The following is a 26,849-nucleotide window of genomic DNA, read 5'->3' on the forward strand; positions in this document are numbered from 1 at the left end:
AAATCAGTAGTCTTTTATTTCTAAGCAAAGAGAACTCCATGCATATAATTACACACTATGGCTATTTCAATACCGATTTCCTGGCTATTACCAACACATTCCCCATTTCCGTGATTAGAATTCCAGAAACTCTGGACAAAAAGTAATCAAAGAATTCTGACTTTTACTAAGCGTCAAAGTGGAAGAAGGTGACTCCAAATAATCATCTAATCATTCGAGGACTCACAATAACAATTACAACTGAGTGATAATGCTATTAAATCCGTGATCTAAACTTGCTTTGGTTTCAAATCCAATGACAGCTTTGACGACGGGACAAATCCAGGCTCAAGTCAAATTTAATTTCCACCTATGAAGAGCAATGTGGCCTTGAAGGACAATTTTAGGACCTTATACCTTTATACTGATTTTAAACAAACAAGCTATCACATTGATAAAAAAAATGCATTCTATAATTTAGGTAATTTTCTTAAAACTCACCCAGGCAAATAAGGACTCTGATATGGATGTTTGAGTATCTGTTATCTGAATACACAAAGACAGATTAGAACTAGTCTTATTAGGATTCAGCACCTGGCAATGCTTAAATATTGCTGAAGTACGGTGATGGTCTCTATGAAAAACAGACAAAGCTGAACGATTCGGTCGAACGCAGCTGTCATCGAAAGTAATCAACAGTCACTGTTATTAGAAATCTGTCGTATATTTGAGGAAACAATGCTCTTCATATTCTACCCAGGAGCAGAATAAACCTAATGATGGCAACCTAATAGCCATGTGGTGGCATGGACATGATACATGAGAATAAATTCTGATTGTTGATTGGCAATGAAAGACAAATGCCAGGTATTCAATGATTATATTTGCTTACTTGAGACTGTTATACTGTACCATTGGTATTTGGTGTGTAATTTAATGTGTATGAGGTGCCTTGTATGTACGTATAGGGTGGTCAAGAGTTCTTGACTCCTAAACAGTATAGATAGATAGATAGATAGATAGATAGATAGATAGATAGATAGATAGATAGATAGATAGATAGATACAACTTTATTGTCATGGCAAAGTACAGGTACATATAGCAATGAAATGCTGTTTAGCATCTACCAGAAGTGCAAATAGTAATTGTATAGTAAATAGAAATTGTGCAAATGAACAAATGCAGATAAATATGTAAATATGTACATCAAAAAATAATAAGATATAATAATATAATAGTATGTGCATAGAAAAGAATGTGCAAGTTGTATTTACAGCACATAATGTCTAAGGAAAAATGTAATTATATATTCGTGCAGTATGTGTGAATTATGTACATTGTATGTACAACAGTAACAGTAACAGAAATAATATACTGTGTTTATACGGATAAACTATATATATATAAATAAAGTGTTAGTGAGACATGAATATCCTTGTGATAGCATATGCTATATTATGTGCTATAAGGAAAAGAGATGCATGTATTGTCTCAGATTGAGATTCAATCAACCAAGACCTTTTACAGCATTAAGTCTAAAATTGTCTGGGTTCTCATACCTAGATTAACACCAATACCAGATCACTGTATCAAGATTCAGATTATTGTCACATATACATCTATCAAGCATAACATTATGACAAGTAAAGTGAATAACACTGATTATCTCCTTATCATGGCACCTGTTAGTGGGTCAGGTATATTAGGCAGCAAGTGAACATTTTGTCCTCAAGACGGCTAGACGACTGGATCAGAGCATGTCCAATACTGCAGCTCTTGTGGAGTGTTCCCGGTCTGCAGTGGTCAGTATCTATCAAAAGTGGTCCAAGGAAGGAACAGTGGTGAACAGGGTCAAGGCTCACTGATGCAAATAGGGAGCGAAGGCTGGCCCGTGTGATCCGATCCAACAGACGAGCTACTGTTGCTCAAATTGCTGAAGAAGTTAATGCTGGTTCTGATAGAAAGGTGTCAGAATATACAGTGCAGGACGGGTCAGGGCTGTTCTGACTGTAAAAGGGGGACCAACACAATACTAGGCAGGTGGTCATAAAGTTATGGTTGGTTGGTGTATGTACACATACTGTATATTGTTGCATTTTACACAGTAACTAAGCATAAGAGTCAAGTGCAATTGTCATGCTTAAGTGCCTGTGTGTTTCTTTAATACTTACAAAATGTATTAAACCAAGCCAGTGTCTCAGCAGGAAGTCTTCCCTCCTCTTAAAATAGGCAAGAATACAATTTAATGACCAGTTGGCATTTTAATAACGTTTTTTCTTCCAAATAATGATTTCCTGCTCCATAGTGCCTTAAAATGATCATCATACATCTAACACATTGGGTGAATTTCTCAACAAGCTGTGATAATTACACATTATGTCAAATGGAGAGGACGTATTGCTGAGTTGTATGATTTCCCACTTAAAAACAACCAAAAAGAATCTTTTTACTGAGATCTTTTTTTTTTTTTTTTCAGTACAGGGTAATTTAAGGGGAAAAAATAGCGAATTAAATGAAAATGAGAATAAAGAGACTCCAACATGTATAATGCAGAAGCTTTCTAGAAAGAAATATCTCACTTGTTATTAAAAAAAGGAGAGATTCAATAAAGCACTGATTTGAGTGCTTCAAAAAAAAAAAAACCATAATAATTTCAACAAATAACATGACTCCTGTATAATGTAGTCATTATAATAAATAGTGTGAACATGCATTATGAGTTGTATGCAACGTAGATCACACAAATACATTCACACTGGCATTTTGATGCCAATGACAAGGGTGTATATTCAGGCATCTTTCTTCAAACATGAAACTTCAGAGTTTTACAGTTCCGCATGTGATACTTAACAGCAATGCCATATAATGATAAAATGTCCCCCTATGTATTGGGAAGTGCTTAGCAGAGCCATAGGCATTTATGGCCAGTTTAGAGTTCCTACCAAGTATTAGTCATGAACATGTTTCTTTTTGTAGTATAACGATTTTTTGGGGCTTGATTAGTGATGTTTATAATCATCCTCTCATAAAATACACAAGAAAGCATGTTTATTGCTGTCTGGGGTGCATGAATGGTTAATCAGACTCATCCTGATACATTCAGCATTTGGATGCCATAGCAACTCAATCATCAAATAAACCCTACTATGTTAACTAAATGGTAACATACACTGTTCTGATCAAAGTGTGAAAATGATGTCTCATGCTCCCTGAACCACTCTTTCACAATTTTAACCCCAGTGAATCCGGGCATCGTCATCTTGGAATATGCCGGTGCCATCAGGGAAGGAAAAATCCATTGATGGAATAACCTGGTCATGCAGTATATTCTAGTAGTCAGCTGACCTCATTCTTTGGGCACATAACTTTGCTGAACCTAGACCTGACCGACTGCATCAACCCCAGATCATAGCACTGCCCCCACAGGCTTGTATGGTAGGCACTAGGCATGATCATCCACCTCTCTTCTTACCCTGATGTGCCCATCACTCTGGAACAGGGTAAATCTGGACTCATCAGACCACATGACCTTCTTCCATTGCTCCAGAGTCCAATCTTTATGCTCCCTATCAAATTTTTTTTCCGATTAGCCTCACTGATAAGTGTTTTTTTTAAAGCTACACAGTTGTTCACTCCCAATCTTTTGAGTTCCTTTTGCATTGTGCATGTGGAAATGCTCTTACCTTCACTATTAAACATAGCCGTGAGTTCTACTGTTGTTGTTTTTTTACGATTTGATTTCACCAAACGTTTATGTGATCGCCGATCACGATCATTCGAGATTTTTTTCCGACCACATTTCTTCCTCGAAGATGATGGTTCCCCACTATCCTTCCAGTTTTTAGTAATGCACTGGACAGTTCTTAACCCAATTTTAGTAGTTTCAGCAATCTCCTTTTCTTTGCTTGACCCTTCTGAAACAGATTAACATCGAGAAGCTCAGTTAGGGTTAATTAACTTGTTGCCAGCTGAAACATAATCATCCATGCAGTAATTATCCAATGGGAGGCTCTTACTTATTTGCTTAGTTAAATCCAGGTGGTGACTTTTTTTGGGCAGTGTATCAACAGCGCTTGTGAAGCCTGCATCTTTTATTCCTTTTGTCCTTTTGTTTGGTTTTGAGCGGAAGTCCAATAATAACTCGCACACAGAGATTGAAGCGTCATCCACAGCCCTCCTGGGTTAGACATGACTCACAGGATTGATGCATAACATTAATATGCCACTGTTTGAATTACAAGAAGTTCCAAGATGGAGCATCACCGGATGAAATGTTGACATTAAACACATTACACTTTTTAGGAGTTTGTATTGAGTTCACAAGCTTTATGGTAAATCGAAGTACTTTTATAGATAGTCTTCTGTTTGACGCCTTCAGTGGAACATTTAGACAAGCAGGATGAGACTGAACTGTTAACTCTAGGATGTCTACAGGAGATTTAAATAATGCAAATATATATATATATATATATATATATATATAGTCTACAATTTTAATGATATTGGATGCTATGAGGAATTTAAAATTAATATTAAATATTTAAAATATATTGCATTACATAATAAAAGAAGTCTTTATTTATCACATAGTCTGTATATTAGAGTGGAATTTTTTTTCTTCACATCTACCAGATTGTTAACAAACTGGGGTCAGAGCACAGGGTCAGTCATGATACTGCACCCCTGGAGCAGAGAGGGTTAAGGGCCTTGCTCAAGGGGACAACAATGGCTGCTTGGTGGTGCTGAGGCTTGAACTCTCAACCTTTTAATCAACAACCCAGAACCATTTTTCTACCACTGATGTTAGAGTTTAAGTAATACTTTAATAATTGGATATTGTTTAAATACTGGACAGCTGATATTTGGAAACAGAGCAGATGATGTTTTATTTCTCTAATCCACCCACTTCAAGGAGTGATGCTTTTCTGCTTAGTATGGTTGCAAACAGTGGATATTTGAGGTCAGCATGAACCAGTCCATCCATTCTCCTCTGACCTCTCTCATCAAGACATCTATACACACAGATAATCTGCTCACTGGATGCCCCCCCACACACACACACCGTTCTGTGTAAGCTCTTTAGATTGTTGTGCATTAAAAGCCCAGGAGATCAGGACTTTGTTAAATATTCAAACCTGATACCAGTAACCATTCCGTGAGCAAACTGGTATATACAGTTTGGTCATTTTATTGGTAAAGCACAGGATCTACATATACTTTCCTTATTTTATTTAGGATTCATTATTTTTAAAATTCATGATTCATTTTACTTTTTCTTTTCGCCCAAACTTTTCTCATAATCTACAGGTTTTTAGGATTTTTTTTTTCTGATAAAAGCCAGGGTCAGGTCTGCTTCTTATAACTGATGTCCCAGAGGATTGTAGGGTCAGCCTTGGATTCCATCATTTCATGAGCGAGGAAGGGAAATGGATGGGTATTGATCAGAGCAGGCGGAGAAAAACATGCTGCTGAACGAGAGAAAAGAGAGAGAAAGGTGGTGGAGGGGAGTGTGGATGGGTGGGGGGATGCTTCGGTCATGTCTGCTCTGCATTCTGTAAAAGTTCAAGCGCCATAATGCAAATAAGAGCCAATCCATTTGTCTAATCCTGCGCACTGCTCCTGCATAATGGGGAGCCATTTCCATTTAATTAATCATTCCGGTGACAGCCTCGTTCTAACATCCTACCATCAGGAGCCAAACTGCAGTGCAGAGAGCAGACCTCTGTCAGATGCTCGCACTGCTGTGTTTTAACATAATGGGAACAAACTGGCATGTTTCATATACAGTCGAGGCCATCTTATTGCTATCCCATCAATATAATACACACAGGAGGGTACAATTTTTGTGTAGAATACCACATTTCAATATTATCCTTGGGATCAATTTGACCCCATTCAATGTTGAATATCTCTAAAGGCATAACATTATGAACATTATGGCCTAATATTGTGTTGGTTTCCCTTTTGCTGCCAAAACAGACCCGACCCATCATGCACTGTGTATTCTGACACCTTTCTGTCAGAACCAGCATTAACTTCTTCAGCAGTTTGATCAGCAGTAGCTCGTCTGTTGGATCGGATCACACGGGCCAGCCTTCACTCCCCACGTGCATCAATGAGCCTTGACCGCCCATGACCCTGTTGATAGATACTGACCACTGCAGACCGGGAACACCCCACAAGAGCTGCAGTTTTGGAGATGCTCTGATCCAGTCGTCTGGCCATCACAATTTGGCTCTTGTCAATCTATGCTTCCCATTTTCCCTGCTTCTAACACATCAACTTTGAGGACAAAATGTTCTCTTGCTGCCTAATATATCCCACCCACTAACAGGTGCCATGATGAGGAGATGATCAGTTATTCACTTCACCTGCTCATAATGTTATGCCTGATCGGTGTAGAAAATATATCAATTTCTTTTCATGTGTAAAAAATAAATATTGGTGTTCAACACAGTTCAAGTGAAACATTATGTAATACAATACACAGTACACTGCAGGTAACAACTCAGAGCATCATCAGGCAGACTAATTTTGAGTCAAACTGACTGCGTAAACGATATCTGATTATTCATTGTCTGTAATTACATCAAGGCAGGCATTCATGGCTGCGGTGGAACTCCTCACTAGAGGATGAACTAATTAAGTTGTGGCAGGAGCATGGTGTAAAATAGAAAACTGTAAAATATAACCTTCATGTTTGCTTTGCTACTGGGATATCCTTGTTAGGGAATTTTAGTGCGTTCTTGTTAGTTTAGTGGGCATAGCAAATCTAAAAGTTATGTAATATTTACACAGGGAAAGCTCCTCATATACAGAGATGGGTTATACCAACCAGAACACAAGCATGCGCATTGATTATGGCAATTATTTGTGCACAAGAACATCACATCACATGGCCTTATGGGATGGTGGTAAGACATCATGGACGAAATAAATAACACTTGCTCCATCTTGCTCTGTCTATCTATCTATCTATCTATCTATCTATCTATCTATCTATCTATCTATCTATCTATCTGTCTGTCTGTCTGTCTGTCTGTCTGTCTGTCTGTCTGTCTGTCTATCTATCTATCTATCTATCTATCTATCTATCTATCTATCTATCTATCTATCTATCTATCTATCTATCTATCCGCTGTTTACGATCATGGTGAGCAGAAAAGCATCTCAGAATGCACGTTTCAAACATTTTAATGTCTTACATTAAAATTACATCAAATTACATGAGCCATAACATTAAAACCACTAACAAGTGAATAACATTGATTATCTCATTCTTATGGCATCTGTCAAGAGGCGGGGTATATTAGGCAGCGGTCAGTTCTTGAAGCTGACGTGTTGGAAGCAGGAAAAACGAGCAAGTGTAAGGATCTGAGCGATTGTGATTACAGCCAAATTATGATGGCTAGACGAGTGGATCGGAGCTGCTCCGAAACAGCAGTCTTGTGGGGTGATTCCAGTACGCAGTGTTTAGTACCTATCAAAAAAAGTGTTCCAAGGAAGGACAACCAGGGTCATGGGTCACTGATAGTTGTGCTTATGAGGATTGAAGGCGTTTGGTCTGATACCACAGAAGAGCACAAATTGCTTATAATGTTAATGCTGGATATAATACAAAGGCTGCGTATCAGCTTGCCTCTGTCCACTGCTGACATTGGGCATTTGAGATATAGTAGACATTGTATCAAACACTTGCATAGTCATGAATGCTACAGCTTATAAATCCAGCCTTAATCACCGACAACACTGAATACTTTACAGTAACACAAGCTTATATCATTCATGCACTGTTTCTGAGTCTGACTCATGAATGCAAGGCGCTTTGTCTGAGAGTATGCAGCATTTCACCCTCCAAAATGAAGTGAATCCCTCAGGAAAGAGCTGAATTATGGTGCAAACTGTTCCTATGTTTCTGATGATCGCATGTGGCTTCTCTCCTGACAGAGAATGACACCAATTACTGCATGAATAGAGCTGGGTGCTTTTAGAGTAACATGGCAACTTATATTTTAAATAAACCCTTTCTTTCTTTCTTTCTTTCTTTCTTTCTTTCTTTCTTTCTTTCTTTCTTTCTTTCTTTCTTTCTTTCTTTCTTTCTTTCTTTCTTTCTTTTTCTTTCTTCCTTCCTTCCTTCCTTCATTCCTTCCTTCCTTTCTTCCTTTCTTTCTTTCTGTTTTAACCGCTATGTCTTTTCAATGTCTCTGCCTGTTTAACGGAACTGTTTGCCCTCTCGTTTTATTTCTACAATAAATTCAAGATTTTTAGGAACCTGGAATAATCAAACTGTCTAATGATGTAAAAATGATTGCAGAATGACAATAAATGTTTTACTTCTTAATCAAAATCGAGTAATTAATCTGTCTCACAGGTTTAATCGATTTCCATATAATATAATCAAAAGTAAAAAGTAGTTTATATATGTATCTTTTGTCATTTTGATTATCCGAGAGTCTTTAAGCACAAACATTTCTCACCCTTTATTATACACTCCTTACTGCAAAAACAGTTACCTTTCACTGCTTAGCCATTAACGACTAGCTTATGCTAATAAATAAGACAATTTATAGTGGTTTTGTTTTCTTTCATCATAATACTACTTCTCAGATTTCTCTCCAATTTTGGTTATGTACCAGTTATCACTCACTCAGCCAGATCTTCCATGTCACACAGCCTAAAAGAGTGAAGACTAAAGGTGTGATCACAGATAGTAATTTTATTGCTGCAATTCACCAGTCGCTGTATTCTGAAGTCGCCCTTACGGCGTTCCTACTTCTGGTTGCCATAGTAACAACTGTTATCACTGGGTGGGGCAAGTAACGTTCCGAATGAGTTTTCTTGCCGCTAAAATAAAACATTCTAGAGGGAGATTTGGTGTTCGGATATAAAAATCCATCCATCCATCATCTATACCCGCTTTATTCTTAAAGGTCACGGGGGTCTGCTGGAGCCTTTCCCAGCGCACATAGGGCGAAAGGCAGGGGTACACCCTGGACAGATCGCGAGTCCATTGCAGGGCCACAAATAGATGAACAACCACACACACACTCCTACGGGCAATTTACAAATACCAATCAACCTAATGCACATGTTTTTGGACTGTGGGAGGAAACCGGAGTACCTGGAGTAAACCCACACAAGCACGGGGAGAACATGCAAAACCCACACAGAAAGGCCCCGCCTTTTCGAACCCAGGACCTTCTTGCTGTGAGGCAACAGCGCTAACAACTAAGCCATCGTGCTGCCCGATATAAAAATCAGCAGTGTATATTTGAATCATATCATAAGAGATGAAGGAAAAGCAGGATCAAGTGTCTTCATCCCACTGGTAGGCTCTACACAAAATCTTTGTGTAAAGGTAAATATTTCTCAACTTCGTTGCATCTCTGGACATGCCCACATCTAGTTGCCAACGGTCACTCATTTTACCGGAAGTCTCATTGAAACTGAATGGTCTCTAGACGCCTCTGTATGTGTGATAGCATGTGCTTTCTCCTAGACATTGTTTGCATCCCTTTAAATTGCTGCGAGTAACACACTCACAGGAAAGCGCAAATCTACCCTCTCCCACATACATGAGCTCACAAGCACCTGTAATTGTCTAGTTATTGCTGTGACTGACAGGAGAGAGAGTTTAACCTCCCTCCCACCCAAAGAGCATGAAATAGTTTGTTACTCCCTTGGCTCCCAGCAATGTGGTGATGCTTTTATGTTGCACCATTTTTCTTTCACACTTATCATTTGTCCCAGGCTTTTTATTTGCCAAAAGTGGTTAAAAAAGAAACCAGACTCATTTCTTTATCCCCAGTTAATTAGGTAAAAGAGGAGGAGCTTGACATTTGGCTCGAGCTCTGCATCTCTGTGGAAATCATTACAGGTAATCCTGTTAATGTTAATCCTGGCACTTATGCTCCGCCTTTCTACCATATGTTGTTTATTTACCTTCATGCAGTTTGACAATCAGACATCACACACACAAATATATAATGTACACACACTGCATGTCTGTCAATGATCGTCTCTTATTCATTATGAAAGCTGTTACAGTTCAGCATGTGTGGGAGATAATAACAGTGAGTTGTCACTTGAAAGGATTCCCTTTTCCCTGATGAAGCAATGCTCAGCTTGCTCAACACCTTAACTGTAATAACACATTGCTTTTTGTGTGTGTGTGTGTCTGTGTTTGTCTCTGTGTGTATTTTTGGGCTTTGGAAACTGATCTTAATGTAAGATATACACTATATTTTCATCTGTGTTCATCTCATGAAGAAGGCTTGTAATATTTCAAACCATATTTGTCTATTTCCATTTCTGGAGACCTGATGCTTTCTGTTTTCCAGCACAAATAATACCCACTCTTTCATTGTCAAGAGAAAAATGTTTGATAGATAGTATGACCTTGGCTCTCTTACCACATTCAGAGGCCCTTTATTTTATCATACACAAGCTGACAAAGCCTCTTACCCTCCGGTGGACACACCGAAAGTGGACAGCTGACGCCTGGAAAAAGACCAGGCAATGCTTTTTTTTTTCCCCCCTTCTTTAACTGTCCAGTTTAGTGAACCTGTGCCCACTGTAGTCTCAGATTCCTGTCCTTATCTGAAAGGGCTGAAACCCAATGTGGTCTTCTACTTTTGTAGCCTCAAGCTGGAAAAAGCAGATACTGTTCAGTTGTAAAGACTTAATTGGGTTACCATATCCTTCCTGTCAGCTTGAACCAGTCTGGCCATTCTCCTCTGACCTTTCTCATTAAGACGGCATTTCTACCCGCAGAACCGACGCTTACTTGATGTTTTTTTAGGCACCATTCTGTATAACCTCTAGAGACTGCTGTGTGGGGAAAAAACCCAGGAGATCAGCAATATCTGAAATACTCAAACCAGCCCATTGTCAGAATAGAAGGAGTGAGACAGATGCAGCTGCAGGTAAGGCAAGTTTAATAACACTATGACACACAACACAATGGTAAAAACTGAAATGCAGAATCTTAATGTCAGAACAACAGGCACAGGTCAGGTGATCAACAAAGATCATGGACTGGGGCAGTCAAAAAACCAGACACGAAATCAGAAAACCAGAAAGGCAATCAATAAACAAAGGTGTGGTAAGGACAGAACACATAACTTGTGAGTGTTTGAGTCATATTAAGGAATGAGGGTGTGAGTGTGCAATCTGGCAACCTTAGTCCTTAGGGTTTGGAGTCAAAGTCTCTGACAATGTCACCAACAACCACCAACTACAAATCAGTTTTTCCCTCAAGCTTATGTTTGATCACCTTAAGCTCCTAACCGGTATCTGCTAGACTTTAGGAATTCTGCATCATTGACTAATTAGGTCACTGTATGAAAGAACAGTGTGTATGTGTACCTAATTAAGTGGTCAGTAAGTAGATATCCTTTGTGGCTTTAAGAAGCTTTTGCTTTCAACAACAACCACTTAAACAGCTACTTCTATTTTAAAATACAAGCCACACTTACTAATACTTCTCTTCCATTATCAGCATTTTTATGGCTGTCTGCATCTTCAGCTTCCACACCAGCAAGTTTCAAGCGTCCTTCAGATTCAAAAGCTTATCTTATTAAGAATAATGACATGACTGCATGAAAAGTTTAGGGGAAAAAATACATGTAGAATTTAATCAATGGTTCAAATCAGGACTTGCTATGGTGTAGTATATATATATATATATATAAAACAGCACTGGGATGTAACCACTGTGATGATGCTACGCTTCTCAGGAGAACATCATACCTGGAGATTATGAAGTATGAGCATTGTGGTCAGACTCACTCAAACTGTCAACCCTCAGCACTTTGTAACCAGCAACAGTAAAGATGTTCATTTAAGTTTTCCAGTATGTTCAATTCAGAACTCAGGACTTTATGAGTTTTGTCTTATTGACCTCTAGAGAGAGAAAACCGAGGATTTTGAGTGAAGGAATGTTTATATCTGTTTCAGTAAGTGATAAAAAAAGGGACCACCTTGTTCTACAATCCAGCATTAAACCTACAGTAAATATAGACAAATGAAAGTACAATGTGTCATTATTTTATAAATAAAGATCTAATCAGTGATAAATTTCCATAGTGAAAAAGGGTAATAATGCACATCAGGGCATGCTGTTACAGACAATTCATCACAATAATTATGGAATATACAGGGGTTGGGTCACAAACTAATGTGAACACGGATAAAATATGTAATAATTCTTTATTAATGAGGTGTTGAACCACCATTTGCATTTAACACAGCTTCCAACCTTCTTGGAATAGATTCATACTTCTGAATATCTTCTAGTCGATTTTTATCACCATTCATATAGCAATATATATTCTAGCTGCTTCAGAGAGGTTGGAGCAGAGGAGTTACTCTTCTCTCCAAAATTTCCCACGTTGGTTCGATGATATTCAAGTCAGGTGATTGAGCTGGCCAGGGCAGATGTTCATGCTGGTGCTCCTCAAACCAAGACCGATCTGTTTTGGCTGTGTGGATGGCCGCATTATTATAATCTTGAGAAATGGAATCATTGTTTGGAAACAACTTTTGGACCCCATAGGCTGCAGTGGTAGCATAATAGGGGCAGTGGTTAAGGCTCTGGCTCACTGTATAGAAGATTGGGGTTCAAGTCCCAGCACTGCCAAGATGCCACTGTTGGGTGCTTAGAGAAGGCCATTAACCATCCTTGCTCTAGGGGTGCTGTATCATTGCTGGGATATGCAAAGAAAAATAATTTCACTATGCTGTAATGTGCATATGGCAAACAAAGGCTTGTTCTACTCTGTTGATTATTTTCCTATAAAAGCATGGCATGTGCTGCTTTTTTCCCCTTAACTACTGACAGTGGAACAAAGTTATTATTTAATTCCTTATTTGTTTAGTGCTCAAATATTCATATCTATTTTTATGTATAATTTTTTGGGGAAGTTTTAATTAAACAAATACAAACAATGAATGTATAATACATTTAACATATTACAATTTATCACCATTAAAAAAGGAAAAGGTTCCAATAGGGTTGCCAGATAATGTTCATATTGCAGATTCATCCTGCAAATCATAAATGAACACCATTATTAACTTGTTCCCTTTAAATGACTGAAAAATAGGTGAAACCTGTGTTTACCTTTTCCTGTTTTTGACCATTTTTAGGACAGCTTTAAGTCCTTGTGTGTGGTTTTTGAGTTGTAGTTGGGATGAAAACAATGATGACCTGGCATATCTGTCATATCTCACTATAAGCTTCTGCATGCTTTTCTTAAAAGATGACAGAAACCTTGTATAGTTGTGAAACTTTGTTTCACCTTTTGTAAAACTTTTTGGCAAGCTTTCTTAAAAAAATATTACTGTCTATATCTGTATTCATCTTTGTTTGGGATGCATTTCCTGTTCAATCCGTTCTGAACTGTTCGTATTTTTGATTTTAATGAGACAGCAAAGAACACACACACACACACACAGATGTGCTTTCCCTTCAATAAAGTTCAATCTTAATTAACTTAAGGTAAATTTAGAGCCATGCTTTTCACACACCCATTCTCCAGAATTGAACGTTGTCATGCAAGTCAGGATGATCTGAACGTTTTTACTTTTATTATTTTACCAGAGGAATGTGTAAAAAACACAATGACAACAGCAAAAAATAGTACACTGTCAAAAGATGGAGGCTTAGACAGATAAGGTAAGGCAGTTTATTACAGAAGCAACAAACAATCACAAAAACTAGGTAAAAAAAAAACCCATTCAAATAGGATAGGCAGAGCTAGGCAAAAAAACACAGGGAATCATAACCTACAGTTATGACACAATCACAAGGTTTGGTATAGTCAGGACACAAGGTAAACTGAGAGTATACTTCACAGGGTATGAGGGACTGAAAGTCTCTTACTGTATAAAGAGAGGAACTTTTCACACTGGTAATTTAGTAGCACTGCTTTTTCCTCAGGGTCATGAAACCCTACTCCGGAGCAGAGTCAGAACAACCAGACGTGTAATACAGTGTTAGAACGTTACGACTAGATGCTTAGCAACAGACATCCGAATAGCAATTGAACGGTGCGTGCCTCATATTATGTGAACGTAGCAACACGGCTCGGCAGTGTCAGACGGCAAAGCACTGAAAATCACGGAATTGAGCTCTGTCTGATATCGGTGATCAGCAACTACACAACAAATTCAAAAAGGACCAGAAAACTGTAAAAGATAACATGTCCTTTTACTGCTCATTGACGTGAAAGTGCGAGACGAGCCGTCATTTAAACACTCGCAAATATGCCAATAAGAATGGTTTAGGAATGCACGGTGTGAAACGTCTGGGAACTATTTAAAGAGTAAATAGCCTTAATATGTGTGTCTGTGTGTGTTGAGTCCAGTATGATCTTGATCGAAGCCTGCGGTGCATGATGGGAGTGCGAGTTTGTGGACTGGTGTATAACATAACACAAACTTGCCACACAATGCAAAGGCAAAACAGCTAAACAGGAAAAATAAAAGATATTAGCAACTTGCAGAAAGTAAAAGATTTTGTAATGTACCAGCAAGACCAAAAACACTTAAAAGGGAAGGTAAATAGCTAAATATTTGTCTAGATGGGGATAATACATACAAGATTTATCATACCGAATACTGGAAAACTCACTCTGTATACATAATAATGTATTTGTAATTCGGTTCCATTTGTAGTATAGACATTATTCAGATTGTACAGATAATGTGTTCTGAAATAATAAACGAATAGGAGATGCACTTTTTCCCCCATTTCTGCCATACTTATCTATATATACATTCTCACCTGTATTGCACTGATGTCTGGTTTTGCACTAATGCCTTTGCCCATATTGTATTTGCATGTGTCATTGGATCCAATCATCCCATTTATGACCATCTAATGGATACAGCGAATGCTTCAGCTGCCGAAATGCATGGGAACGTCTGACTCCATCAGAAACCATCACAGAGTGCTTACGGAACAGGAACTGGTTTTGTTTTAACATCACTCCTGGTACTTCTGGGTAAATCTACTCACTCGAGTGAGTCCACAGTCTCCTCCTTTTTTACATTCAGAGGTCTACCTGGCATTGGCTGAAAAAAATATATATATTGAGTGGCTCCCTAAACAAGTGCAGACATTTCTAATACTTTTTGATTTTCCAGATGTGTAAATAAAATTTGCCATTATAAGAATTAGCTATGGTAGTTATGGTAGGTGAGATGAGTTCAAATGTACTGTTCATCGTCTGTATGACAACAGAAAGGAGACACTGACATCATGTGAATAGATTCTTCTGAACTGTCCAAACTGGGTCTAAAATGCTATAGTCATGTCAATATGAAAAAATGGCATCATTGATTAGAATTAAAATTGTGTATATAATGTTTGTCTTTACACATACTTTTGATTTCTCTCCAAAGTTGTGATATTTATCTATCTATCTATCTATCTATCTATCTATCTATCTATCTATCTATCTATCTATCTATCTATCTATCTATCTATTTATTTATTTATCTATCTATTTTTGGTGTGGTGTTATGCGGGTGGTTCTGAACTTTTTCATTAATCGTGGGAAAAAAAAATGATTTATTCTCTTGTTTTGTGCTCTTGCCACAGCCTAGTAATTGTATTGAAACTATCCTCGGTATATGTGTACTTTAAAACATTGTGCACTGATGTCCGAAGCAAATTAGCATGCAGAGACCAGAACCTTCCTTTCACAGGCTTTATTGAAATGTCTGCAAAATTGGAAAGTTTCTTTTTGAGAAAGGAATGAACTCACAAAATGACTAACTTCAAAAAGTCCTGCTAAAGGAGACCAAAACCAAATTAGGATGCAATTAGGATTCACTAATCTCCCACATACTGTCTTTCCTTAACTTAATATGTTTAGGAACAGCAGAGGACTTTTCAGTGTGATTAAGTTATATATAATTATACATTCCCTGGATATTTATTTTATTTTCAAAAAAAAAAAAAAAAAATATGGTCAGTCATATTTAAGAAAAGTTTACTTACTAACATATTATATTATATTATATTATATTATATTATATTATATTATATTATATTATATTATATTATATTATATTATATTATATTATATTATATTACATATAACATGATTTCATTGCATATACTAAACTTAATTTAAACAAGTTTGTTTTTAAGATTGAATTTTGTAAAGTGAGTCTGAACAATTCACGTAGTATCTCACGAGGACGCTGCCACTGATGAGGATTAGAACTATAGTATTAATTTCAGCCAATTAAAATATGCATGGTAGAATAATGAAGTGGTAATGTGTCTGTTGCAAAGCACCACTGCTGAGGGTTTCATTTTATTCATGGCTTTGGAAATATTTAATCAAATCGTGTTGGACGTATAAAAACTAATTGGGTTAATGTTATTCAATTCAGTCAAATGAAACTGATCAACTGATTGCATTTAAATTAAAGCCAGATCAGGAGCCAGACATCATTGTCAGTAGCATATCATAGGGACATTCTGTGTATGTTGATTCACTCCTCCACAGTCAAGGCTGTCAGAACCTGCCGATAGCCTGACAAAGTCTCAAAACAAATGCTGTCTTTTGTTAACATTGTTCTTTACCAATGAAAGCTCGCCAGAAAGGTTCACAGGTCATTTAGTTTGGACTAGAGAGAGTCAAAAATGTCGTGCAAACAGGATATTTATACTTTCATGCAGGCAAGAGTGAGCGATTAGATATGAAGTTCACGGGACACACAAAGACAATGTTTGGCAACATGAACATGTGGCACTGCACAATGCCTTTACATTTAATCAAAGTGCAGTTAATCATTGCTAGCAAACGCCAGGTCAGGGTAATGGTGGTGAAAATGACGACTGAAACTGGAAATAGAAATAAAGTAAATTCATTAGAAAATATCACAGGCCTGTCCAAACAAAAATTAAGATCTGCATGAGCAGGGTTTAAAAAAGACTCTAATTGAGACCAATTATAAACTGGAGTCATGTTGCAGAGGTCGAGGAACTGTCAGAGCCGGAATTTACACAGCATGCCGAGAGTGCTTGCTTTTCTATGTCTGGAATTTTTCCAGCTTTTTAGACCACTCCTGCTTTAGGTAATCGGATAACTGGAGCTCTAATAGATACAGATAGTGACACTGTGATCCTCTCCAAAGGGGTGTACGGTGTATCCAACAGGTATTCTGTATAATACAATTTGGGGCAAATTATTCTCTCTACCCTTGCATTTCATTCGCATTTCATTTACACTCTTCCAAGAACCAATGCAGCAAGACATTAAAATGATTTCAGGACCACATTCCAATGCAGCTTCTTATGAAGCTTTATGAAGCCCGTAATGCAGCCAAATGAATGATTTTAATGCCGTCATAATGTTTAAATGGTAATGTTAATGAGATTTACATTTATAACTATTCCAAAGAATTTTTGCAGTGCAGCAGGGCACAGTATCCTGCTGAAAGAGGCCACTACTGTTAGGTTGCACTTGGTCTGCAACAATGTTTAAGTAGGTGGTATGTGTCAAAGTAACATTCACATGAAAGCCAGGACCCAAGGCTATCCAGAAGAATATTGCCCAGAGCATCACATTGCCTGTGCTGGCTTGTCTTCTTCCCCTAGTGCATCCTGCTGCCATACACATGCTCACGGTCATCCATAATGATGTAAAAGAAAACAGGATTCATCAAACCAGACCATTTCCTTCCATTGCTCCATGGTCCAGTTTTGATGCCCACTGTATGTGCTTTTGGCAGTGGCCAGGGATCATGAGCATGAGCTCTCTGACTGGTCTGCAGCTACAGAGCCCCTTAGAAAGCAAACTGTGATGTAGTGTGTCTTCTGACACCTTTCTATCATAGGCAGCTTTAACATTTCCAGCAGTAGTTCTTCTGTGAGATCAGACCAGACAGGCTAACCTTCATCAGTGAGCCTTGTGTGCTCATGACCCTGTTACAAGATCACCAGTTGTCGTTCCTTGGACAACTTTTGTTAGATACTAACCACTGCATACCAAGAACACCACACAAGGCCTGCTGTTTTGGAAATAATAGTTGTCTAGCACTGTGGCATAAATTCAATTTGTATGATGAGGAACTGTTCATGATCAAAATAGAGTCCTATAATAAGAACAAGGACACTGATAAGAAGCAGCATTATTATGATGCCTCTAATCTTTCATTACTGTCCCTGTATCAGCTGCAAGATCACATAATAGGAGTGAGATATCACTTGTAGTCATATCCATGACCATTTGTGCTGCTTGCCAATGGTTGCTTTATACACTATATTGAATTCATGGGTTGGGCTTGGCCCATTAGTTTACAGTAAGAGGAACTCTTAATGCTTCAGCATACCAAGACATTTTGGACAATTTCATGCTCCCAGCTTTGTGGGAACAGTTTGGGGATGACCCCTTCCTGTTCCAACATGACTGCACACCAGTGCACAAAGCAAGGTCCATAAAAACATGGATGATCGAGTTTGGTGTGGAGGAACTTGACTGGCCTGCACGGAGTCCTGACCTCAACCTGATAGAACACCTTTGGGATGAATTAGAGCGGAGACTGAGAGCCAGACCTTCTTGTCCAACATCAGTGCCTGACCTCACAAATGTGATTCTAGAGGAATGGTCAAAAATTCCCATAAACACACTCCTAAACCTTGTGGAAAGCCTTCCCAGGAAAGTTGAAGCTGTTATAGCTGCAAAGGCGGGCCAACTCCATATTACATTCATGTGCATGTAAAGGCAGACCTCCCAAAACTTTTGGCAATATAGTGTACTGAATGTGCACTCAAAATAACTAATTGATTTTTTTTTTTTTTTTTTTACAACCAATGTAATGCCATAAGAAAAATGTATAGTAGTTTGTGAACACAGCTAGAACTACTGCATAAGAAAAATCTATAATTATAACCAGGTTTTAGATATAATAGAAATATTTTTTGTTTAAGTGTAACAGCAGAACTTGAACTTGTGTTGTATTCACGTGCCAATAGGATACAATAAAGAAAACAGAGCTGAAAAACAACCAGAATGCCACTATGGATCTTCCACAGGTCTGATTACAATAATAACAACGCCTGCGGTATTTTCCTTTTGTTTTAGCAGGGTGTATGAGTCGGTTGTTTCACCCCGCTGATGCGCCGTCTGTTACAAGAGCTGAATTAGTGAGTGCCACTGCAGCTCAGTATTTATTCACGTTCATTCACTCCACATCTAGTGCCAGGTATTTCCTCTTCATAGTACACTTCTAGAAATTTCAGAGTAGCTTCAGAACCATTTTGCCTTAACTTTATCCTGATGTCCAGATACTATTCTTGCCTGCCACGGTTTCTCCCTCTTTTCTTGCCCTTCTTTAGGACACCTGAGTCATCTCTTGCTTCAGCTCATGAATCGATGCACAGAGGAAAATTCCAGCTTTTGTAGAAATCTTTGTAAGTGTCAATTAATCTCAAAGGTAGGAATTTGTGGGTATGAATTAGAAACAATGACACATACACATGGAAATGCATCAGGTTCAGCCTGATCATGCACACTATAAAGTGTCACAAAAACTCAGAGAAAATTACTTTATACTGTTTAGCGCCACTTTTTAAAAGTATAATACTTTTGGCAAGACATTCTCTCATGTCTACTATCACAATAGCTAGGACTTGCAATATAATATCGTAATATTGATTTGCAATATACTGTGACATTTTAAATGTTTACTGAAAAAATAGTTTTTTTTATTAAGTTAATTTGCTCTTTTCTTAGTTCAGCAAACATTTATCCACTTTTATCCATGCTTTCTTTGTATTTAAACTTTTAACAATGCTCTGATGAATCACTGTGTAACAGCCCTCAAATAATGATAGGGTTGATATAGTGCCTTGCACTGCATTTAGTAGACAGAGAAAAGCACTTATTTGAGTTGTTATGTTAAAGCTAGATCACAATTGTAATTTGATGCACACAAGGGCATGGAATCCTGCCTCCTATATACAGCTCTGAAAAAAAAATAAGAGACCACTGCCCAATCTCCAGATTTGAACCCTACTGAAAACCTCTGGAATGTCATCAAGAGGAAGATGGATGGTCACAAACCATCAAGCAAAGCTGAGCGGTTTGTTTTTTGCAAAAAGAGTGGTATAAAGTTCCCCAACAGCAATGTGAAAGATTGGTGGAGAGCATGGAGCCAAAACGCATGCAGATTGGGGTTATTCCACCAAATACTGATTTCTTAATGTTATTTAGCTACAGTTTGTTTACAAAATATTTGCATTTTATTTTATTTGAGTTATTAAAGCTCTGCAAATACTGCATGATCTTGGGTTATTTTGACATGTTGTCATTTCCTTTAAATATACACTCTAAATAATAATAGTTATATTTTGAATTTAGGAGAAATATTGCCAGCAGTTCACAAAGAAATGAAACAAAACTGTTCATCTCAAGTGCAAGCAAATAATCGTCATTTTAGTCAGGGTCACATCTTGCATCTTATACACTATATTGCCAAAAGTATTCGCTCACCCATCCAAATAATCAGAATCAGGTGTTCCAATCACTTCCATGGCCACAGGTGTATAAAATCAAGCACCTAGGCATGCAGACTGTTTTTACAAACATTTGTGAAAGAATGGGTCGCTCTCAGGAGCTCAGTGAATTCCAGCGTGGAACTGTGATAGGATGCCACCTGTGCAACAAATCCAGTCGTGAAATTTCCTCGCTCCTAAATATTCCACAGTCAACTGTCAGCTGTATTATAAGAACGTGGAAGTGTTTGGGAACGACAGCAACTCAGCCACGAAGTGGTAGGCCACGTAAACTGACGGAGCGGGGTCGGCGGATGCTGAGGCGCATAGTGCGAAGAGGTCGCCAACTTTCTGCAGAGTCAATCGCTACAGACCTCCAAACTTCATGCGGCCTTCAGATTAGCTCAAGAACAGTGCGCAGAGAGCTTCATGGAATGGGTTTCCATGGCCGAGCAGCTGCATCCAAGCCATACATCACCAAGTGCAATGCAAAGCGTCGGATGCAGTGGTGTAAAGCACGCCGCCACTGGACTCTAGAGCAGTGGAGACGCGTTCTCTGGAGTGACGAATCACGCTTCTCCATCTGGCAATCTGATGGATGAGTCTGGGTTTGGCGGTTGCCAGGAGAACGGTACTTGTCTGACTGCATTGTGCCAAATGTAAAGTTTGGTGGAGGGGGGATTATGGTGTGGGGTTGTTTTTCAGGAGCTGGGCTTGACCCCTTAGTTCCAGTGAAAGGAACTCTGAATGCTTCAGCATACCAAGACATTTTGGACAATTCCATGCTCCAAACTTTGTGGGAACAGTTTGGAGCTGGCCCCTTCCTCTTCCAACATGACTGTGCACCAGTGCACAAAGCAAGGTCCATAAAGACATGGATGACAGAGTCTGGTGTGGATGAACTTGACTGGCCTGCACAGAGTCCTGACCTCAACCCGATAGAACACCTTTGGGATGAATTAGAGCGGAGACTGAGAGCCAGACCTTCTCGTCCAACATCAGTGTGTGACCTCACAAATGCGCTTCTGGAAGAATGGTCAAAAATTCCCATAAACACACTCCTAAACCTTGTGGACAGCCTTCCCAGAAGAGTTGAAGCTGTTATAGCTGCAAAGGGTGGACCGACGTCATATTGCCTATGGATTAGGAATGGGATGTCACCTAAGTTCATATGCGAGTCAAGGCAGGTGAGCGAATACTTTTGGCAATATAGTGTATTTTTAGAAGAATAAAACTGATTTTGAACCAAAAGTAATTCAGCTTCTGGACATGGAGCATGCATTTCTATTATATATGATCAGATAAAGTTTGTTAATCAAACGCGATTTACATTTCTACAACTGCCATTTAAAACTTTCAGAAAGTTTGGGAAGTTTGTGTGCTGCTGCAGTAGGCTACAGACTGAAATATCGCCTGTGTGCTGTTTAGATTATGAGCATGCACTGCAAAATATAGCATGAATACAGTAGTTTGCAGCTTTTCAAGCAAATAATAATACACTTACTTTATTTCAAAAAGCCATTAAGTGTGCTGCTAGTGTCCGGTGTAAAGTCCATTTTGATTAATATGCACTGGTTTCTGGTATAAAATGGCGTTAAGATGTGCTCTAGACTGAATTTAAGCTGAACAATTATTATTATTATTATTATTATTATTATTATTATTATTTTAATAATAATAATAATAATAATAATAATTTAAAATATATATTTTACTGTTTTATTGTTATTGTTAACATTAATAGTTTTAATAAAACATTTTTATTATTGAATATTTCATATCCGCATCTCAGACAATCCCACGTGGGGTCACAAGCCCCGGTATCAGATCAGTCACTCAGTGGGCTGCTAGTGTCCGGTGTGAAGTCCATTCCGATTAACATTATCAAATTTTTCCATTAATCCATTTTCATTAACATAACTGCAGATTGCACTGCTGTCTGGTGTAAAATGGCATTATGGTTAAACAATTATTATTATTATTATTATTATTATTATTATTATTACTATTACTATTATTATTTTTGGCTACGGATCAACATCAGCTAACAAAACCACAGAAAGTGACTGGACAAGAACAAACTGAAGTGACTAGAGAAAGCGATTGAAGAAGAAGAAAGCGGATGGATTTCTGACGATTTCTCCTGGGTCTGAGGAGAACTGTGTTACTGTGTCTAGTTATCCTCTTTTGCCACTAATTAGCCTAATGCTAGTTACCATGCTAGCGAACTAGACGATAGGAATAAACTACACAGAAAAATACTTAAGAGAATTGATGGCATTGGCTTAAGAATTTATTTTATTTCCGCAATAAAATGTTTACCTCACTGGTCGGTAACTTTTAACAGTAATGACTACTGGTTTTACACTAAATCATGCTTAGCCTAGTGATTAGCTAGCTCTTGCACTGTGAACTTTTAGCTAACTCACGCTCCACAGACTTTTAGCTAGCTCTCGCGCCATGGTTACCTCTTTAAATGACGGTGTATTTGTTGTCCTAATGTTATTTATCTAGAGAATTCGTCTATGTGTTTCATTATTACACAAATTCCATGTTAAATTAATGTACTTTTTAATGTCTCTAATGTCTTTTTGTTACAAATGTGTTATCTGCCTTTAGAATGTAGTTAATCGTGTAATGTCCACAATATCATAGTGAGTATAAAGATTGCTGAACTCGGATTAATACTGATAATAGTAATAATGATAATAATAATAATAGTTTTAATAATAATAATAGTTATAGTATAGTAATATAATAATTAGAAACTATAATATTAATACAGATAATATTTGGGTGATGGACAGGAGGGTTTAGAGAGTTTAAAATAGTAGCTAAATAGTCAGATTTAAACATGTAGGCCGCTACTAATTGTGTGTGTGTGTGTGTGTGTTAAGGTCATTGAGTCCGAACTGCTGCTTCTTCCCACTGAATCTCACCGTGACACTTCAGCTGTCAGTCTGGTAACCAAACCTACAAATTATTAACGCAAGATGATGGCTGGATTGTCCATGTGACAGAATGTTACTGTACTGTACAGTGCCACAGCTGAGATACACACACACAAACACACACACACACTTTTACAAGTTCTAATGTTTAGGTTTGTTGTTCACTTTCTAGTCATTGGGCATCAAGCGAGACACTGAACCTCACTGTGACACTTCAGCTGTCAGTCTGGTAACCAAACCTACAATTTATTAACGAAAGATGATGGCTGGATTGTCCATGTGACAGAATGTTAGATGTGTTAGTATGAAGCTGCTAGAATAAGAAACACTTGTGAACTTTTTGCTCTACTTTTCACAGCCTCCCAGTGCTGGTGAGCTGAACAGAGCCTGGTTCAGTCTCCAGACTCCATCAGCTCCCAGTCTGAGGTACTGTACAGTGCTGCAGCTGAGATCCACACACACACACACACACGTCTTTACAAGACAAAATGTTTAGTTTTGTTTTTCGATTGAAAAACATTGATGAAATGTGGTTGTAGATGTTGAGCTTTATCTAAATGCTATTTGCAGGAATTCTCTCATTTTAATAATACTGAGGACCTTCTCACTGGAACTCAGGTAAGGGCTCATTCATTGTGGCATTACAAAATGTTGTTAACTGCAGTGAGTAATTTTGTGTGTTTGTGTGTATTAAGGTCGATGAGCCGTACGATGAGCCGCTGCCCACCGCATCTCTCAATGACCCTTCAGTAAGCAAACCATTCATTTAATTACTAAAGCCAATCACTGCAGTTTACAAGGTTGTGGGTTTTTTGGGGGTAAGGAAAGCGACAGAATGTAAGACGTGTTAGTATGAAACTGCCATGACAAGAAGCACTTACGATCTTTATGCTCTACTTTTTCCAGCCTCTCACTGCTGGTGAACTGGACCATGCCTGGAAGAATATTCAGTTCCTCTCTGCTGACTACTTCAGCTCCCAGTCTAGGGTATTGTCCAGGGCTGCAGCTGAGATACAAACACACAAACACCATTAGTTACAAGTTCTAATATTTAGTTTTGTTTTTGTATTTCTAGTCAGTGGAAAAGAAGACCTACTACCTCAGGATGATAAGGGGTCCTTAGACCAAGACCTGCTACTTGAACCACACGGTAATTACAGGCTTAATTACTCTGATGAAGAGAATTGACATTAATGATTATTAGATGAGAACTTTTGTGATCTTGAGTTTCAGCTGATTTTGCTGTGCATTTGCAGGGATTACCTTATGATACCTGTATTGAGGACTCTGTCACTGGCATTAAGGTAAGGGATTGTTTGTTATGGCATCACAAATCTTTTGTTAATTGCAGTAATTAATTGTGTTTACTTTAAAATATCTTTTAAGAGCGTATCTGGGAGGGTTACAGAGTACATTTGCTGTAACCGCATGGAGTCATCCGTCGTTGTGGCACTGGAGGATTTTGTGGTAACTTTATTACACTAGTTATATACTAGTATTTATTTAGCATTAAATATGAATTTTACGAATTTTTAATAATATATTTTAATAGTTTTTATTTTTTTTAAAGTTTTATTTAACAGCACATCTTTAAAAAGGTGACCTGCACATACCTGCATGTGTTTGAAGATGGGCAGGTGGACACTGCTACTTGGACAAAGCAAGATGTTTGTTCTCCTCACAATTCACAGAGCAACTCTGAAGTAATTCTGTGTTTCCAAACTCACATGTATCTACACATACAGTCCCCTGGATAGGAGTCTGTAAAATGTACTGTGTGAGTTTTAATGATTCATTGCTAATTTGCCTTGCAGGCGTGTGAGGAGAGATTTAGCCCAGAGGAGATGGAGGTGCCCTTTATTAGGTACAATCCTCTTCCCAGTTTAATGGTGTAATGGTGTTATTTATGTGTAACATACACTAAGCATTTCCATCGTTCCTTAGCTGCCTACTTTCAGACAGAGAGGTGACGGATATCGGCTTGAAGCTGCCTGCTCTCCGCCAGGCGTTTGCTGTGAGTGAAACCTTTGTGTAGCTACTTTTACTGCAGAGGTAAAGTCCACTCTGCTTTAACTTCTATTGTGTGCTGTCTTATATTCAGACTGTGTTCAGCTGCATGCTTAATCAGAACTTCCTGTTTCTGACCGGAAAGAAGATCGTGATGCAACTGGCAGCAGCTAACAACCAGGTGAATTCTTTTCTCGTATCAATAGCTAATTTTCTGTTTTATAACAATCACAGTCTGTTATGAATGAAGGAAAAAATATTCAAATAAAATGTACATAATGAAAATTTGGGCTTTGTGTTATATCATCTGTGTATCTGTAAAGGAAAACTGGACATGCATGCAGGGTGTAAAATAAGTAGCCATGTTGAACACCGTAGACAAAGTGAGTTATAGAGATTTGTTTTTGTTTTGCTTTAACAGGACACAGATCACGTACGGTTGGCCTACGAGGCGCTGATCCGGTTCCTGAGGACATCGTCTAACCAGGAATCGATTACAGCAGAGCTCTCCGGGGCCGGGGTAAGCTTGCAAATGCCTGTAGAAAATGACTTGTTTAAATATCATAGAACTGCCACATGTAAAGTAATGTATAAGTTATTATAAATGTATAATTCTTCACGTTTGTGCAGCTCCAACATTTCAACTTTTTGGACGTGTTCTATGAACCGCTCATCGTCGGCTACTACGGGAACGGCTTTACACCTGAGACAGTGAGTGTCCTATCAGAAGATTTCTAAAGTATGCCTGAATGTTGAATATTTTTCTTATATTTCAAATTTTCCCAGTGATAATATGTGGCACTAATGGAGCTTGTTGTCTTTCTTTCTCAAAGATTGAGGGAGGATTCTTACAGCGTCTGATGGAACTCGTCAGCATGTGGGACCTGGATGTGTGGGAGCCTGCAGCAGAGCTGTACTTTACAGTGCTTATTGTAAGTGTTGAATATCTTCTGATGCCACCATACACAAATTCACAGCTTTGTACTCTCTCACACTGTAAGTCAGTGACACTGTTGGATTTGTGTTTGGTGTGTGTGTGTGTGTGTTTGTCAATAGGACAGAACTTTTAGTAGTTCTGTTTTCAGCCCCTGGAGCTCTACAATGACCCAGAAGCCTTGGTCACTGCAGTTACCTGACTCATCAAGCAGCATGTCCAGCTGATGATGAACACATTGGAGAAGCTTTGAGCTATGCAGTCCCTTAACCCTACACCTCCCCATTCCCTTGCCATCCCTCACCTCAAACACACACACACATGCATACACAACAGCAATTTCTAATTATTACAGTACTTTAATTTAGTCATCAACGCTACATCATAGTTTTAACTCCTTATACTCTCACCATACACTAACAGGAACATTTGTAAACCTGTCCATTTATGCAGTTATCC

At 38.3% G+C, this 26,849-nt stretch overlaps 1 long non-coding RNA gene across 1 annotated transcript; it reads left to right on the forward strand.

The window, feature by feature from the left end:
* The first annotated feature begins 24,552 nt into the window (after positions 1 to 24,552).
* Positions 24,553 to 24,908, forward strand: LOC131344251 (uncharacterized). Its single transcript, XR_009203302.1, has 3 exons — positions 24,553 to 24,599; positions 24,706 to 24,753; positions 24,836 to 24,908. It is a non-coding gene; the product is annotated as an uncharacterized LOC131344251 (long non-coding RNA).
* The last annotated feature ends 1,941 nt before the right edge of the window (positions 24,909 to 26,849 follow it).

The sequence above is a fragment of the Hemibagrus wyckioides genome, linkage group LG23 (assembly GCF_019097595.1).
Source record: "Hemibagrus wyckioides isolate EC202008001 linkage group LG23, SWU_Hwy_1.0, whole genome shotgun sequence".
NCBI lineage: Eukaryota > Metazoa > Chordata > Actinopteri > Siluriformes > Bagridae > Hemibagrus > Hemibagrus wyckioides.